This window comes from Brachyhypopomus gauderio, chromosome 1 (assembly GCF_052324685.1).
Source record: "Brachyhypopomus gauderio isolate BG-103 chromosome 1, BGAUD_0.2, whole genome shotgun sequence".
In the NCBI taxonomy this organism is placed as follows: domain Eukaryota; kingdom Metazoa; phylum Chordata; class Actinopteri; order Gymnotiformes; family Hypopomidae; genus Brachyhypopomus; species Brachyhypopomus gauderio.
Genome location: NC_135211.1, coordinates 226,430 through 241,948, shown reverse-complemented (window position 1 = coordinate 241,948; position 15,519 = coordinate 226,430). Strand labels below are relative to the sequence as shown.

The window sequence follows — 15,519 nt, the reverse complement described above, 5'->3', positions numbered from 1 at the left end:
TGGTTTGGTTTGTAAATGTGTGTTGGTGATATGGATGCATTCATGATAGCACATTTCCTGGACAAAATGCGTCTTGGAGCAGCTCCTGCAGTGCTTCCATCAAATCTGTTTTGAATAGGTTTTGGGTGCATTTTCATAAATAATTTCAAAAGCGTCTTATCTAAGAGGACATAACCCTGCAACTGAAGGCAAGGGAGCTACACTGTGTAAACTGGTGAAAATCATACACATTCCGATGACTGGTGGACAAAAGGATCAAAACTTTGACAGGAAAAGGGTCTACAAACTGACCTTTTGTTTGAAGACCTGGAGGTCTTGACAAGTGAGAAATTGAAGGAAGGGCGAATTTTAGACAAGCTAGCAGAAAAGTGTGAGTGACATTGATGTTGCATCCTTTATGCATTGGCTCATTTCATCAAAAGCCAGCAAACAGGAGGAATGTGCTTGTTGGGTTTTTCTTTTGAGGAAGAACTAGGTAAGCACAGCAGCATCTGGTCTCTGTGGCGCAATCGGTTAGCGCGTTCGGCTGTTAACCGAAAGGATGGTGGTTCGAGCCCACACAGGGACGATGTATGTTCCTTTCTCTTCTTTTTTAGACGTATTTTGTGCAAACAGATTAACTAAATTTCAACATTTCACTCAAACAAATCAGCCTCTCGCCCAACATGGGGCTCGAACCCACGACCCTGAGATTAAGAGTCTCATGCTCTACCGACTGAGCTAGCCGGGCGATTTTTGTAGGACCCCAAAGGCCCTTGCTGTCGCCACATGTTGACATGTTGAGCAGGACCTGAGCTATGTTTGTGGAATTTGTGCAGAAATTAAAGACCTTCACCCTTAAACATTCACTAAACCTGGTGCATGATCTCACATCCCAGAGATTGAGAATCTGGCAAACTAACAATCGAACTGGTCAGGTAACAGCAGCATTTGAAGTGGGGTCAAAAAGGTACCATTAAAGGCACTTGACATCCCAGCTCAGTTTCGTTGCATAGCCTCTTTATAGTTGTTGAAAAAACGTTTTGTAGCGGAAGAAAACATTAATTTACTGGAAGACAATCCATTGATCACTCTTAATATCAAAGTAAAACATGTACTCTGTCCTGATAAAATTTTGAGCATGTGCATTTCACCTTGGGATTTAAAGTGTTTCCCTTTAGTCTGAGTACATCAGCTGAAGGCAGCTTAACTTCTTTTTTGGTTCTTGAAGTCTTTTTTTATTCTCATCCGAAAGGCATAGCCTATTCTGTTCCAGAAAACATTGGGGATTCCAATGTATCAATGACCTAGTTGGGAAAATAATTGCTGAACTCTGTAATGATCCTGATCTCAGCAGTACCAAGTGCCACAAAGGTCCACAAATCAGTTTACTCATGTATTTTATTGCCTATGGTTTGGTTTGTAAATGTGTGTTGGTGATATGGATGCATTCATGATAGCACATTTCCTGGACAAAATGCGTCTTGGAGCAGCTACTGCAGTGCTTCCATCAAATCTGTTTTGAATAGGTTTTGGGTGCATTTTCATAAATAATTTCAAAAGCGTCTTATCTAAGAGGACATAACCCTGCAACTGAAGGCAAGGGAGCTACACTGTGTAAACTGGTGAAAATCATACACATTCCGATGACTGGTGGACAAAAGGATCAAAACTTTGACAGGAAAAGGGTCTACAAACTGACCTTTTGTTTGAAGACCTGGAGGTCTTGACAAGTGAGAAATTGAAGGAAGGGCGAATTTTAGACAAGCTAGCAGAAAAGTGTGAGTGACATTGATGTTGCATCCTTTATGCATTGGCTCATTTCATCAAAAGCCAGCAAACAGGAGGAATGTGCTTGTTGGGTTTTTCTTTTGAGGAAGAACTATGTAAGCACAGCAGCATCTGGTCTCTGTGGCGCAATCGGTTAGCGCGTTCGGCTGTTAACCGAAAGGATGGTGGTTCGAGCCCACCCAGGGACAATGTATCTTCCTTTCTCTTCTTTTTTAGACGTATTTTGTGCAAACAGATTAACTAAATTTCAACATTTCACTCAAACAAATCAGCCTCTCGCCCAACGTGGGGCTCCAACCCACGACCCTGAGATTAAGAGTCTCATGCTCTACCGACTGAGCTAGCTGGGCGATTTTTGTAGGACCCCAAAGGCACTTGCTGTCGCCACATGTTGACATGTTGAGCAGGACCTGAGCTATGTTTGTGGAATTTGTGCAGAAACTAAAGACCTTCACCCTTAAACATTCACTAAACCTGGTGCATGATCTCACATCCCAGAGATTGAGAATCTGGCAAACTAACAATCGAACTGGTCAGGTAACAGCAGCATTTGAAGTGGGGTCAAAAATGTACCATTAAAGGCACTTGACATCTCAGCTCAGTTTCGTTGCATAGCCTCTTTATAGTTGTTGAAAAAACGTTTTGTAGCGGAAGAAAACATTAATTTACTGGAAGACAATCTAGTGATCGCTCTTAATATCAAAGTAAAACATGTACTCTGTCCTGATAAAATTTTGAGCATGTGCATTTCACCTTGGGATTTAAAGTGTTTCCCTTTAGTCTGAGTACATCAGCTGAAGGCAGCTTAACTTCTTTTTTGGTTCTTGAAGTCTTTTTTTATTCTCATCCGAAAGGCATAGCCTATTCTGTTCCAGAAAACATTGGGGATTCCAATGTATCAATGACCTAGTTGGGAAAATAATTGCTGAACTCTGTTATGATCCTGATCTCAGCAGTACCAAGTGCCACAAAGGTCCACAAATCAGTTTACTCATGTATTTTATTGCCTATGGTTTGGTTTGTAAATGTGTGTTGGTGATATGGATGCATTCATGATAGGACATTTTCTGGACAAAATGCGTCTTGGAGCAGCTCCTGCAGTGCTTCCATCAAATCTGTTTTGAATAGGTTTTGGGTGCATTTTCACAAATAATTTCAAAAGCGTCTTATCTAAGAGGACATAACCCTGCAACTGAAGGCAAGGGAGCTACACTGTGTAAACTGGTGAAAATCATACACATTCCGATGACTGGTGGACAAAAGGATCAAAACTTTGACAGGAAAAGGGTCTACAAACTGACCTTTTGTTTGAAGACCTGCAGGTCTTGACAAGTGAGAAATTGAAGGAAGGGCGAATTTTAGACAAGCTAGCAGAAAAGTGTGAGTGACATTGATGTTGCATCCTTTATGCATTGGCTCATTTCATCAAAAGCCAGCAAACAGGAGGAATGTGCTTGTTGGGTTTTTCTTTTGAGGAAGAACTATGTAAGCACAGCAGCATCTGGTCTCTGTGGCGCAATTGGTTAGCGCGTTCGGCTGTTAACCGAAAGGATGGTGGTTCGAGCCCACCCAGGGACGATGTATGTTCCTTTCTCTTCTTTTTTAGACGTATTTTGTGCAAACAGATTAACTACATTTCAACATTTCACTCAAACAAATCAGCCTCTCGCCCAACGTGGGGCTCCAACCCACGACCCTGAGATTAAGAGTGTCATGCTCTACCGACTGAGCTAGCCGGGCGATTTTTGTAGGACCCCAAAGGCACTTGCTGTCACCACATGTTGACATGTTGAGCAGGACCTGAGCTATGTTTGTGGAATTTGTGCAGAAATTAAAGACCTTCACCCTTAAACATTCACTAAACCTGGTGCATGATCTCACATCCCAGAGATTGAGAATCTGGCAAACTAACAATCGAACTGGTCAGGTAACAGCAGCATTTGAAGTGGGGTCAAAAAGGTACCATTAAAGGCACTTGACATCCCAGCTCAGTTTCGTTGCATAGCCTCTTTATAGTTGTTGAAAAAACGTTTTGTAGCGGAAGAAAACATTAATTTACTGGAAGACAATCCAGTGATCGCTCTTAATATCAAAGTAAAACATGTACTGTGTCCTGATAAAATTTTGAGCATGTGCATTTCACCTTGGGATTTAAAGTGTTTCCCTTTAGTCTGAGTACATCAGCTGAAGGCAGCTTAACTTCTTTTTTGGTTCTTGAAGTCTTTTTTTATTCTCATCCGAAAGGCATAGCCTATTCTGTTCCAGAAAACATTGGGGATTCCAATGTATCAATGACCTAGTTGGGAAAATAATTGCTGAACTCTGTAATGATCCTGATCTCAGCAGTACCAAGTGCCACAAAGGTCCACAAATCAGTTTACTCATGTATTTTATTGCCTATGGTTTGGTTTGTAAATGTGTGTTGGTGATATGGATGCATTCATGATAGCACATTTTCTGGACAAAATGCGTCTTGGAGCAGCTCCTGCAGTGCTTCCATCAAATCTGTTTTGAATAGGTTTTGGGTGTATTTTCACAAATAATTTCAAAAGCGTCTTATCTAAGAGGACATAACCCTGCAACTGAAGGCAAGGGAGCTACACTGTGTAAACTGGTGAAAATCATACACATTCCGATGACTGGTGGACAAAAGGATCAAAACTTTGACAGGAAAAGGGTCTACAAACTGACCTTTTGTTTGAAGACCTGCAGGTCTTGACAAGTGAGAAACTGAAGGAAGGGCGAATTTTAGACAAGCTAGCAGAAAAGTGTGAGTGACATTGATGTTGCATCCTTTATGCATTGGCTCATTTCATCAAAAGCCAGCAAACAGGAGGAATGTGCTTGTTGGGTTTTTCTTTTGAGGAAGAACTATGTAAGCACAGCAGCATCTGGTCTCTGTGGCGCAATCGGTTAGCGCGTTCGGCTGTTAACCGAAAGGATGGTGGTTCGAGCCCACTCAGGGACGATGTATGTTCCTTTCTCTTCTTTTTTAGACGTATTTTGTGCAAACAGATTAACTAAATTTCAACATTTCACTCAAACAAATCAGCCTCTCACCCAACGTGGGGCTCGAACCCACGACCCTGAGATTAAGAGTCTCATGCTCTACCGACTGAGCTAGCCGGGCGATTTTTGTAGGACCCCAAAGGCACTTGCTGTCGCCACATGTTGACATGTTGAGCAGGACCTGAGCTATGTTTGTGGAATTTGTGCAGAAATTAAAGACCTTCACCCTTAAACATTCACTAAACCTGGTGCATGATCTCACATCCCAGAGATTGAGAATCTGGCAAACTAACAATCGAACTGGTCAGGTAACAGCAGCATTTGAAGTGGGGTCAAAAAGGTACCATTAAAGGCACTTGACATCCCAGCTCAGTTTCGTTGCATAGCCTCTTTATAGTTGTTGAAAAAACGTTTTGTAGCGGAAGAAAACATTAATTTACTGGAAGACAATCCAGTGATCGCTCTTAATATCAAAGTAAAACATGTACTCTGTCCTGATAAAATTTTGAGCATGTGCATTTCACCTTGGGATTTAAAGTGTTTCCCTTTAGTCTGAGTACATCAGCTGAAGGCAGCTTAACTTCTTTTTTGGTTCTTGAAGTCTTTTTTTATTCTCATCCGAAAGGCATAGCCTATTCTGTTCCAGAAAACATTGGGGATTCCAATGTATCAATGACCTAGTTGGGAAAATAATTGCTGAACTCTGTAATGATCCTGATCTCAGCAGTACCAAGTGCCACAAAGGTCCACAAATCAGTTTACTCATGTATTTTATTGCCTATGGTTTGGTTTGTAAATGTGTGTTGGTGATATGGATGCATTCATGATAGCACATTTTCTGGACAAAATGCGTCTTGGAGCAGCTCCTGCAGTGCTTCCATCAAATCTGTTTTGAATAGGTTTTGGGTGCATTTTCACACTAATTTCAAAAGCGTCTTATCTAAGACGACATAACCCTGCAACTGAAGGCAAGGGAGCTACACTGTGTAAACTGGTGAAAATCATACACATTCCGATGACTGGTGGACAAAAGGATCAAAACTTTGACAGGAAAAGGGTCTACAAACTGACCTTTTGTTTGAAGACCTGCAGGTCTTGACAAGTGAGAAATTGAAGGAAGGGCGAATTTTAGACAAGCTAGCAGAAAAGTGTGAGTGACATTGATGTTGCATCCTTTATGCATTGGCTCATTTCATCAAAAGCCAGCAAACAGGAGGAATGTGCTTGTTGGGTTTTTCTTTTGAGGAAGAACTATGTAAGCACAGCAGCATCTGGTCTCTGTGGCGCAATCGGTTAGCGCGTTCGGCTGTTAACCGAAAGGATGGTGGTTCGAGCCCACCCAGGGACGATGTATGTTCCTTTCTCTTCTTTTTTAGACGTATTTTGTGCAAACAGATTAACTAAATTTCAACATTTCACTCAAACAAATCAGCCTCTCGCCCAACATGGGGCTCGAACCCACGACCCTGAGATTAAGAGTCTCATGCTCTACTGACTGAGCTAGCCGGGCGATTTTTGTAGGACCCCAAAGGCACTTGCTGTCGCCACATGTTGACATGTTGAGCAGGACCTGAGCTATGTTTGTGGAATTTGTGCAGAAATTAAAGACCTTCACCCTTAAACATTCACTAAACCTGGTGCATGATCTCACATCCCAGAGATTGAGAATCTGGCAAACTAACAATCGAACTGGTCAGGTAACAGCAGCATTTGAAGTGGGGTCAAAAAGGTACCATTAAAGGCACTTGACATCCCAGCTCAGTTTCGTTGCATAGCCTCTTTATAGTTGTTGAAAAAACGTTTTGTAGCGGAAGAAAACATTAATTTACTGGAAGACAATCCAGTGATCGCTCTTAATATCAAAGTAAAACATGTACTCTGTCCTGATAAAATTTTGAGCATGTGCATTTCACCTTGGGATTTAAAGTGTTTCCCTTTAGTCTGAGTACATCAGCTGAAGGCAGCTTAACTTCTTTTTTGGTTCTTGAAGTCTTTTTTTATTCTCATCCGAAAGGCATAGCCTATTCTGTTCCAGAAAACATTGGGGATTCCAATGTATCAATGACCTAGTTGGGAAAATAATTGCTGAACTCTGTAATGATCCTGATCTCAGCAGTACCAAGTGCCACAAAGGTCCACAAATCAGTTTACTCATGTATTTTATTGCCTATGGTTTGGTTTGTAAATGTGTGTTGGTGATATGGATGCATTCATGATAGGACATTTTCTGGACAAAATGCGTCTTGGAGCAGCTCCTGCAGTGCTTCCATCAAATCTGTTTTGAATAGGTTTTGGGTGCATTTTCACAAATAATTTCAAAAGCGTCTTATCTAAGAGGACATAACCCTGCAACTGAAGGCAAGGGAGCTACACTGTGTAAACTGGTGAAAATCATACACATTCCGATGACTGGTGGACAAAAGGATCAAAACTTTGACAGGAAAAGGGTCTACAAACTGACCTTTTGTTTGAAGACCTGCAGGTCTTGACAAGTGAGAAATTGAAGGAAGGGCGAATTTTAGACAAGCTAGCAGAAAAGTGTGAGTGACATTGATGTTGCATCCTTTATGCATTGGCTCATTTCATCAAAAGCCAGCAAACAGGAGGAATGTGCTTGTTGGGTTTTTCTTTTGAGGAAGAACTATGTAAGCACAGCAGCATCTGGTCTCTGTGGCGCAATTGGTTAGCGCGTTCGGCTGTTAACCGAAAGGATGGTGGTTCGAGCCCACCCAGGGACGATGTATGTTCCTTTCTCTTCTTTTTTAGACGTATTTTGTGCAAACAGATTAACTACATTTCAACATTTCACTCAAACAAATCAGCCTCTCGCCCAACGTGGGGCTCCAACCCACGACCCTGAGATTAAGAGTGTCATGCTCTACCGACTGAGCTAGCCGGGCGATTTTTGTAGGACCCCAAAGGCACTTGCTGTCACCACATGTTGACATGTTGAGCAGGACCTGAGCTATGTTTGTGGAATTTGTGCAGAAATTAAAGACCTTCACCCTTAAACATTCACTAAACCTGGTGCATGATCTCACATCCCAGAGATTGAGAATCTGGCAAACTAACAATCGAACTGGTCAGGTAACAGCAGCATTTGAAGTGGGGTCAAAAAGGTACCATTAAAGGCACTTGACATCCCAGCTCAGTTTCGTTGCATAGCCTCTTTATAGTTGTTGAAAAAACGTTTTGTAGCGGAAGAAAACATTAATTTACTGGAAGACAATCCAGTGATCGCTCTTAATATCAAAGTAAAACATGTACTCTGTCCTGATAAAATTTTGAGCATGTGCATTTCACCTTGGGATTTAAAGTGTTTCCCTTTAGTCTGAGTACATCAGCTGAAGGCAGCTTAACTTCTTTTTTGGTTCTTGAAGTCTTTTTTTATTCTCATCCGAAAGGCATAGCCTATTCTGTTCCAGAAAACATTGGGGATTCCAATGTATCAATGACCTAGTTGGGAAAATAATTGCTGAACTCTGTAATGATCCTGATCTCAGCAGTACCAAGTGCCACAAAGGTCCACAAATCAGTTTACTCATGTATTTTATTGCCTATGGTTTGGTTTGTAAATGTGTGTTGGTGATATGGATGCATTCATGATAGGACATTTTCTGGACAAAATGCGTCTTGGAGCAGCTCCTGCAGTGCTTCCATCAAATCTGTTTTGAATAGGTTTTGGGTGCATTTTCACAAATAATTTCAAAAGCGTCTTATCTAAGAGGACATAACCCTGCAACTGAAGGCAAGGGAGCTACACTGTGTAAACTGGTGAAAATCATACACATTCCGATGACTGGTGGACAAAAGGATCAAAACTTTGACAGGAAAAGGGTCTACAAACTGACCTTTTGTTTGAAGACCTGCAGGTCTTGACAAGTGAGAAATTGAAGGAAGGGCGAATTTTAGACAAGCTAGCAGAAAAGTGTGAGTGACATTGATGTTGCATCCTTTATGCATTGGCTCATTTCATCAAAAGCCAGCAAACAGGAGGAATGTGCTTGTTGGGTTTTTCTTTTGAGGAAGAACTATGTAAGCACAGCAGCATCTGGTCTCTGTGGCGCAATTGGTTAGCGCGTTCGGCTGTTAACCGAAAGGATGGTGGTTCGAGCCCACCCAGGGACGATGTATGTTCCTTTCTCTTCTTTTTTAGACGTATTTTGTGCAAACAGATTAACTACATTTCAACATTTCACTCAAACAAATCAGCCTCTCGCCCAACGTGGGGCTCCAACCCACGACCCTGAGATTAAGAGTGTCATGCTCTACCGACTGAGCTAGCCGGGCGATTTTTGTAGGACCCCAAAGGCACTTGCTGTCACCACATGTTGACATGTTGAGCAGGACCTGAGCTATGTTTGTGGAATTTGTGCAGAAATTAAAGACCTTCACCCTTAAACATTCACTAAACCTGGTGCATGATCTCACATCCCAGAGATTGAGAATCTGGCAAACTAACAATCGAACTGGTCAGGTAACAGCAGCATTTGAAGTGGGGTCAAAAAGGTACCATTAAAGGCACTTGACATCCCAGCTCAGTTTCGTTGCATAGCCTCTTTATAGTTGTTGAAAAAACGTTTTGTAGCGGAAGAAAACATTAATTTACTGGAAGACAATCCAGTGATCGCTCTTAATATCAAAGTAAAACATGTACTCTGTCCTGATAAAATTTTGAGCATGTGCATTTCACCTTGGGATTTAAAGTGTTTCCCTTTAGTCTGAGTACATCAGCTGAAGGCAGCTTAACTTCTTTTTTGGTTCTTGAAGTCTTTTTTTATTCTCATCCGAAAGGCATAGCCTATTCTGTTCCAGAAAACATTGGGGATTCCAATGTATCAATGACCTAGTTGGGAAAATAATTGCTGAACTCTGTAATGATCCTGATCTCAGCAGTACCAAGTGCCACAAAGGTCCACAAATCAGTTTACTCATGTATTTTATTGCCTATGGTTTGGTTTGTAAATGTGTGTTGGTGATATGGATGCATTCATGATAGGACATTTTCTGGACAAAATGCGTCTTGGAGCAGCTCCTGCAGTGCTTCCATCAAATCTGTTTTGAATAGGTTTTGGGTGCATTTTCACAAATAATTTCAAAAGCGTCTTATCTAAGAGGACATAACCCTGCAACTGAAGGCAAGGGAGCTACACTGTGTAAACTGGTGAAAATCATACACATTCCGATGACTGGTGGACAAAAGGATCAAAACTTTGACAGGAAAAGGGTCTACAAACTGACCTTTTGTTTGAAGACCTGCAGGTCTTGACAAGTGAGAAATTGAAGGAAGGGCGAATTTTAGACAAGCTAGCAGAAAAGTGTGAGTGACATTGATGTTGCATCCTTTATGCATTGGCTCATTTCATCAAAAGCCAGCAAACAGGAGGAATGTGCTTGTTGGGTTTTTCTTTTGAGGAAGAACTATGTAAGCACAGCAGCATCTGGTCTCTGTGGCGCAATTGGTTAGCGCGTTCGGCTGTTAACCGAAAGGATGGTGGTTCGAGCCCACCCAGGGACGATGTATGTTCCTTTCTCTTCTTTTTTAGACGTATTTTGTGCAAACAGATTAACTACATTTCAACATTTCACTCAAACAAATCAGCCTCTCGCCCAACGTGGGGCTCCAACCCACGACCCTGAGATTAAGAGTGTCATGCTCTACCGACTGAGCTAGCCGGGCGATTTTTGTAGGACCCCAAAGGCACTTGCTGTCACCACATGTTGACATGTTGAGCAGGACCTGAGCTATGTTTGTGGAATTTGTGCAGAAATTAAAGACCTTCACCCTTAAACATTCACTAAACCTGGTGCATGATCTCACATCCCAGAGATTGAGAATCTGGCAAACTAACAATCGAACTGGTCAGGTAACAGCAGCATTTGAAGTGGGGTCAAAAAGGTACCATTAAAGGCACTTGACATCCCAGCTCAGTTTCGTTGCATAGCCTCTTTATAGTTGTTGAAAAAACGTTTTGTAGCGGAAGAAAACATTAATTTACTGGAAGACAATCCAGTGATCGCTCTTAATATCAAAGTAAAACATGTACTCTGTCCTGATAAAATTTTGAGCATGTGCATTTCACCTTGGGATTTAAAGTGTTTCCCTTTAGTCTGAGTACATCAGCTGAAGGCAGCTTAACTTCTTTTTTGGTTCTTGAAGTCTTTTTTTATTCTCATCCGAAAGGCATAGCCTATTCTGTTCCAGAAAACATTGGGGATTCCAATGTATCAATGACCTAGTTGGGAAAATAATTGCTGAACTCTGTAATGATCCTGATCTCAGCAGTACCAAGTGCCACAAAGGTCCACAAATCAGTTTACTCATGTATTTTATTGCCTATGGTTTGGTTTGTAAATGTGTGTTGGTGATATGGATGCATTCATGATAGGACATTTTCTGGACAAAATGCGTCTTGGAGCAGCTCCTGCAGTGCTTCCATCAAATCTGTTTTGAATAGGTTTTGGGTGCATTTTCACAAATAATTTCAAAAGCGTCTTATCTAAGAGGACATAACCCTGCAACTGAAGGCAAGGGAGCTACACTGTGTAAACTGGTGAAAATCATACACATTCCGATGACTGGTGGACAAAAGGATCAAAACTTTGACAGGAAAAGGGTCTACAAACTGACCTTTTGTTTGAAGACCTGCAGGTCTTGACAAGTGAGAAATTGAAGGAAGGGCGAATTTTAGACAAGCTAGCAGAAAAGTGTGAGTGACATTGATGTTGCATCCTTTATGCATTGGCTCATTTCATCAAAAGCCAGCAAACAGGAGGAATGTGCTTGTTGGGTTTTTCTTTTGAGGAAGAACTATGTAAGCACAGCAGCATCTGGTCTCTGTGGCGCAATTGGTTAGCGCGTTCGGCTGTTAACCGAAAGGATGGTGGTTCGAGCCCACCCAGGGACGATGTATGTTCCTTTCTCTTCTTTTTTAGACGTATTTTGTGCAAACAGATTAACTACATTTCAACATTTCACTCAAACAAATCAGCCTCTCGCCCAACGTGGGGCTCCAACCCACGACCCTGAGATTAAGAGTGTCATGCTCTACCGACTGAGCTAGCCGGGCGATTTTTGTAGGACCCCAAAGGCACTTGCTGTCACCACATGTTGACATGTTGAGCAGGACCTGAGCTATGTTTGTGGAATTTGTGCAGAAATTAAAGACCTTCACCCTTAAACATTCACTAAACCTGGTGCATGATCTCACATCCCAGAGATTGAGAATCTGGCAAACTAACAATCGAACTGGTCAGGTAACAGCAGCATTTGAAGTGGGGTCAAAAAGGTACCATTAAAGGCACTTGACATCCCAGCTCAGTTTCGTTGCATAGCCTCTTTATAGTTGTTGAAAAAACGTTTTGTAGCGGAAGAAAACATTAATTTACTGGAAGACAATCCAGTGATCGCTCTTAATATCAAAGTAAAACATGTACTGTGTCCTGATAAAATTTTGAGCATGTGCATTTCACCTTGGGATTTAAAGTGTTTCCCTTTAGTCTGAGTACATCAGCTGAAGGCAGCTTAACTTCTTTTTTGGTTCTTGAAGTCTTTTTTTATTCTCATCCGAAAGGCATAGCCTATTCTGTTCCAGAAAACATTGGGGATTCCAATGTATCAATGACCTAGTTGGGAAAATAATTGCTGAACTCTGTAATGATCCTGATCTCAGCAGTACCAAGTGCCACAAAGGTCCACAAATCAGTTTACTCATGTATTTTATTGCCTATGGTTTGGTTTGTAAATGTGTGTTGGTGATATGGATGCATTCATGATAGCACATTTTCTGGACAAAATGCGTCTTGGAGCAGCTCCTGCAGTGCTTCCATCAAATCTGTTTTGAATAGGTTTTGGGTGTATTTTCACAAATAATTTCAAAAGCGTCTTATCTAAGAGGACATAACCCTGCAACTGAAGGCAAGGGAGCTACACTGTGTAAACTGGTGAAAATCATACACATTCCGATGACTGGTGGACAAAAGGATCAAAACTTTGACAGGAAAAGGGTCTACAAACTGACCTTTTGTTTGAAGACCTGCAGGTCTTGACAAGTGAGAAACTGAAGGAAGGGCGAATTTTAGACAAGCTAGCAGAAAAGTGTGAGTGACATTGATGTTGCATCCTTTATGCATTGGCTCATTTCATCAAAAGCCAGCAAACAGGAGGAATGTGCTTGTTGGGTTTTTCTTTTGAGGAAGAACTATGTAAGCACATCAGCATCTGGTCTCTGTGGCGCAATTGGTTAGCGCGTTCGGCTGTTAACCGAAAGGATGGTGGTTCGAGCCCACCCAGGGACGATGTATGTTCCTTTCTCTTCTTTTTTAGACGTATTTTGTGCAAACAGATTAACTAAATTTCAACATTTCACTCAAACAAATCAGCCTCTCGCCCAACGTGGGGCTCGAACCCACGACCCTGAGATTAAGAGTCTCATGCTCTACCGACTGAGCTAGCTGGGAGATTTTTGTAGGACCCCAAAGGCACTTGCTGTCGCCACATGTTGACATGTTGAGCAGGACCTGAGCTATGTTTGTGGAATTTGTGCAGAAACTAAAGACCTTCACCCTTAAACATTCACTAAACCTGGTGCATGATCTCACATCCCAGAGATTGAGAATCTGGCAAACTAACAATCGAACTGGTCAGGTAACAGCAGCATTTGAAGTGGGGTCAAAAATGTACCATTAAAGGCACTTGACATCTCAGCTCAGTTTCGTTGCATAGCCTCTTTATAGTTGTTGAAAAAACGTTTTGTAGCGGAAGAAAACATTAATTTACTGGAAGACAATCTAGTGATCGCTCTTAATATCAAAGTAAAACATGTACTCTGTCCTGATAAAATTTTGACCATGTGCATTTCACCTTGGGATTTAAAGTGTTTCCCTTTAGTCTGAGTACATCAGCTGAAGGCAGCTTAACTTCTTTTTTGGTTCTTGAAGTCTTTTTTTATTCTCATCCGAAAGGCATAGCCTATTCTGTTCCAGAAAACATTGGGGATTCCAATGTATCAATGACCTAGTTGGGAAAATAATTGCTGAACTCTGTAATGATCCTGATCTCAGCAGTACCAAGTGCCACAAAGGTCCACAAATCAGTTTACTCATGTATTTTATTGCCTATGGTTTGGTTTGTAAATGTGTGTTGGTGATATGGATGCATTCATGATAGCACATTTTCTGGACAAAATGCGTCTTGGAGCAGCTCCTGCAGTGCTTCCATCAAATCTGTTTTGAATAGGTTTTGGGTGTATTTTCACAAATAATTTCAAAAGCGTCTTATCTAAGAGGACATAACCCTGCAACTGAAGGCAAGGGAGCTACACTGTGTAAACTGGTGAAAATCATACACATTCCGATGACTGGTGGACAAAAGGATCAAAACTTTGACAGGAAAAGGGTCTACAAACTGACCTTTTGTTTGAAGACCTGCAGGTCTTGACAAGTGAGAAACTGAAGGAAGGGCGAATTTTAGACAAGCTAGCAGAAAAGTGTGAGTGACATTGATGTTGCATCCTTTATGCATTGGCTCATTTCATCAAAAGCCAGCAAACAGGAGGAATGTGCTTGTTGGGTTTTTCTTTTGAGGAAGAACTATGTAAGCACAGCAGCATCTGGTCTCTGTGGCGCAATTGGTTAGCGCGTTCGGCTGTTAACCGAAAGGATGGTGGTTCGAGCCCACCCAGGGACGATGTATGTTCCTTTCTCTTCTTTTTTAGACGTATTTTGTGCAAACAGATTAACTACATTTCAACATTTCACTCAAACAAATCAGCCTCTCGCCCAACGTGGGGCTCCAACCCACGACCCTGAGATTAAGAGTGTCATGCTCTACCGACTGAGCTAGCCGGGCGATTTTTGTAGGACCCCAAAGGCACTTGCTGTCACCACATGTTGACATGTTGAGCAGGACCTGAGCTATGTTTGTGGAATTTGTGCAGAAATTAAAGACCTTCACCCTTAAACATTCACTAAACCTGGTGCATGATCTCACATCCCAGAGATTGAGAATCTGGCAAACTAACAATCGAACTGGTCAGGTAACAGCAGCATTTGAAGTGGGGTCAAAAAGGTACCATTAAAGGCACTTGACATCCCAGCTCAGTTTCGTTGCATAGCCTCTTTATAGTTGTTGAAAAAACGTTTTGTAGCGGAAGAAAACATTAATTTACTGGAAGACAATCCAGTGATCGCTCTTAATATCAAAGTAAAACATGTACTCTGTCCTGATAAAATTTTGAGCATGTGCATTTCACCTTGGGATTTAAAGTGTTTCCCTTTAGTCTGAGTACATCAGCTGAAGGCAGCTTAACTTCTTTTTTGGTTCTTGAAGTCTTTTTTTATTCTCATCCGAAAGGCATAGCCTATTCTGTTCCAGAAAACATTGGGGATTCCAATGTATCAATGACCTAGTTGGGAAAATAATTGCTGAACTCTGTAATGATCCTGATCTCAGCAGTACCAAGTGCCACAAAGGTCCACAAATCAGTTTACTCATGTATTTTATTGCCTATGGTTTGGTTTGTAAATGTGTGTTGGTGATATGGATGCATTCATGATAGGACATTTTCTGGACAAAATGCGTCTTGGAGCAGCTCCTGCAGTGCTTCCATCAAATCTGTTTTGAATAGGTTTTGGGTGCATTTTCACAAATAATTTCAAAAGCGTCTTATCTAAGAGGACATAACCCTGCAACTGAAGGCAAGGGAGCTACACTGTGTAAACTGGTGAAAATCATACACA

General features: G+C 41.6%; 12 non-coding genes across 12 annotated transcripts; 9 read left to right on the top strand and 3 right to left on the bottom strand.

Annotated features, from left to right (window-relative positions):
* Positions 1-657: 657 nt before the first annotated feature.
* trnak-cuu (transfer RNA lysine (anticodon CUU)) lies at positions 658-730 on the bottom strand. The gene has a single exon. It is a non-coding gene; the product is annotated as a tRNA-Lys (tRNA).
* Positions 731-1,884: 1,154 nt separating this feature from the next.
* trnan-guu (transfer RNA asparagine (anticodon GUU)) lies at positions 1,885-1,958 on the top strand. The gene has a single exon. It is a non-coding gene; the product is annotated as a tRNA-Asn (tRNA).
* Positions 1,959-2,047: 89 nt separating this feature from the next.
* trnak-cuu (transfer RNA lysine (anticodon CUU)) lies at positions 2,048-2,120 on the bottom strand. The gene has a single exon. It is a non-coding gene; the product is annotated as a tRNA-Lys (tRNA).
* A 1,154-nt stretch (positions 2,121-3,274) lies between these two features.
* trnan-guu (transfer RNA asparagine (anticodon GUU)) lies at positions 3,275-3,348 on the top strand. Its single transcript has one exon. It is a non-coding gene; the product is annotated as a tRNA-Asn (tRNA).
* A 1,479-nt stretch (positions 3,349-4,827) lies between these two features.
* Positions 4,828-4,900, bottom strand: trnak-cuu (transfer RNA lysine (anticodon CUU)). The gene has a single exon. It is a non-coding gene; the product is annotated as a tRNA-Lys (tRNA).
* Positions 4,901-6,053: 1,153 nt separating this feature from the next.
* On the top strand, positions 6,054-6,127 carry trnan-guu (transfer RNA asparagine (anticodon GUU)). Its single transcript has one exon. It is a non-coding gene; the product is annotated as a tRNA-Asn (tRNA).
* A 1,316-nt stretch (positions 6,128-7,443) lies between these two features.
* trnan-guu (transfer RNA asparagine (anticodon GUU)) lies at positions 7,444-7,517 on the top strand. The gene has a single exon. It is a non-coding gene; the product is annotated as a tRNA-Asn (tRNA).
* Positions 7,518-8,833: 1,316 nt separating this feature from the next.
* On the top strand, positions 8,834-8,907 carry trnan-guu (transfer RNA asparagine (anticodon GUU)). Its single transcript has one exon. It is a non-coding gene; the product is annotated as a tRNA-Asn (tRNA).
* Positions 8,908-10,223: 1,316 nt separating this feature from the next.
* On the top strand, positions 10,224-10,297 carry trnan-guu (transfer RNA asparagine (anticodon GUU)). The gene has a single exon. It is a non-coding gene; the product is annotated as a tRNA-Asn (tRNA).
* Positions 10,298-11,613: 1,316 nt separating this feature from the next.
* Positions 11,614-11,687, top strand: trnan-guu (transfer RNA asparagine (anticodon GUU)). Its single transcript has one exon. It is a non-coding gene; the product is annotated as a tRNA-Asn (tRNA).
* A 1,316-nt stretch (positions 11,688-13,003) lies between these two features.
* On the top strand, positions 13,004-13,077 carry trnan-guu (transfer RNA asparagine (anticodon GUU)). The gene has a single exon. It is a non-coding gene; the product is annotated as a tRNA-Asn (tRNA).
* A 1,316-nt stretch (positions 13,078-14,393) lies between these two features.
* On the top strand, positions 14,394-14,467 carry trnan-guu (transfer RNA asparagine (anticodon GUU)). Its single transcript has one exon. It is a non-coding gene; the product is annotated as a tRNA-Asn (tRNA).
* The last annotated feature ends 1,052 nt before the right edge of the window (positions 14,468-15,519 follow it).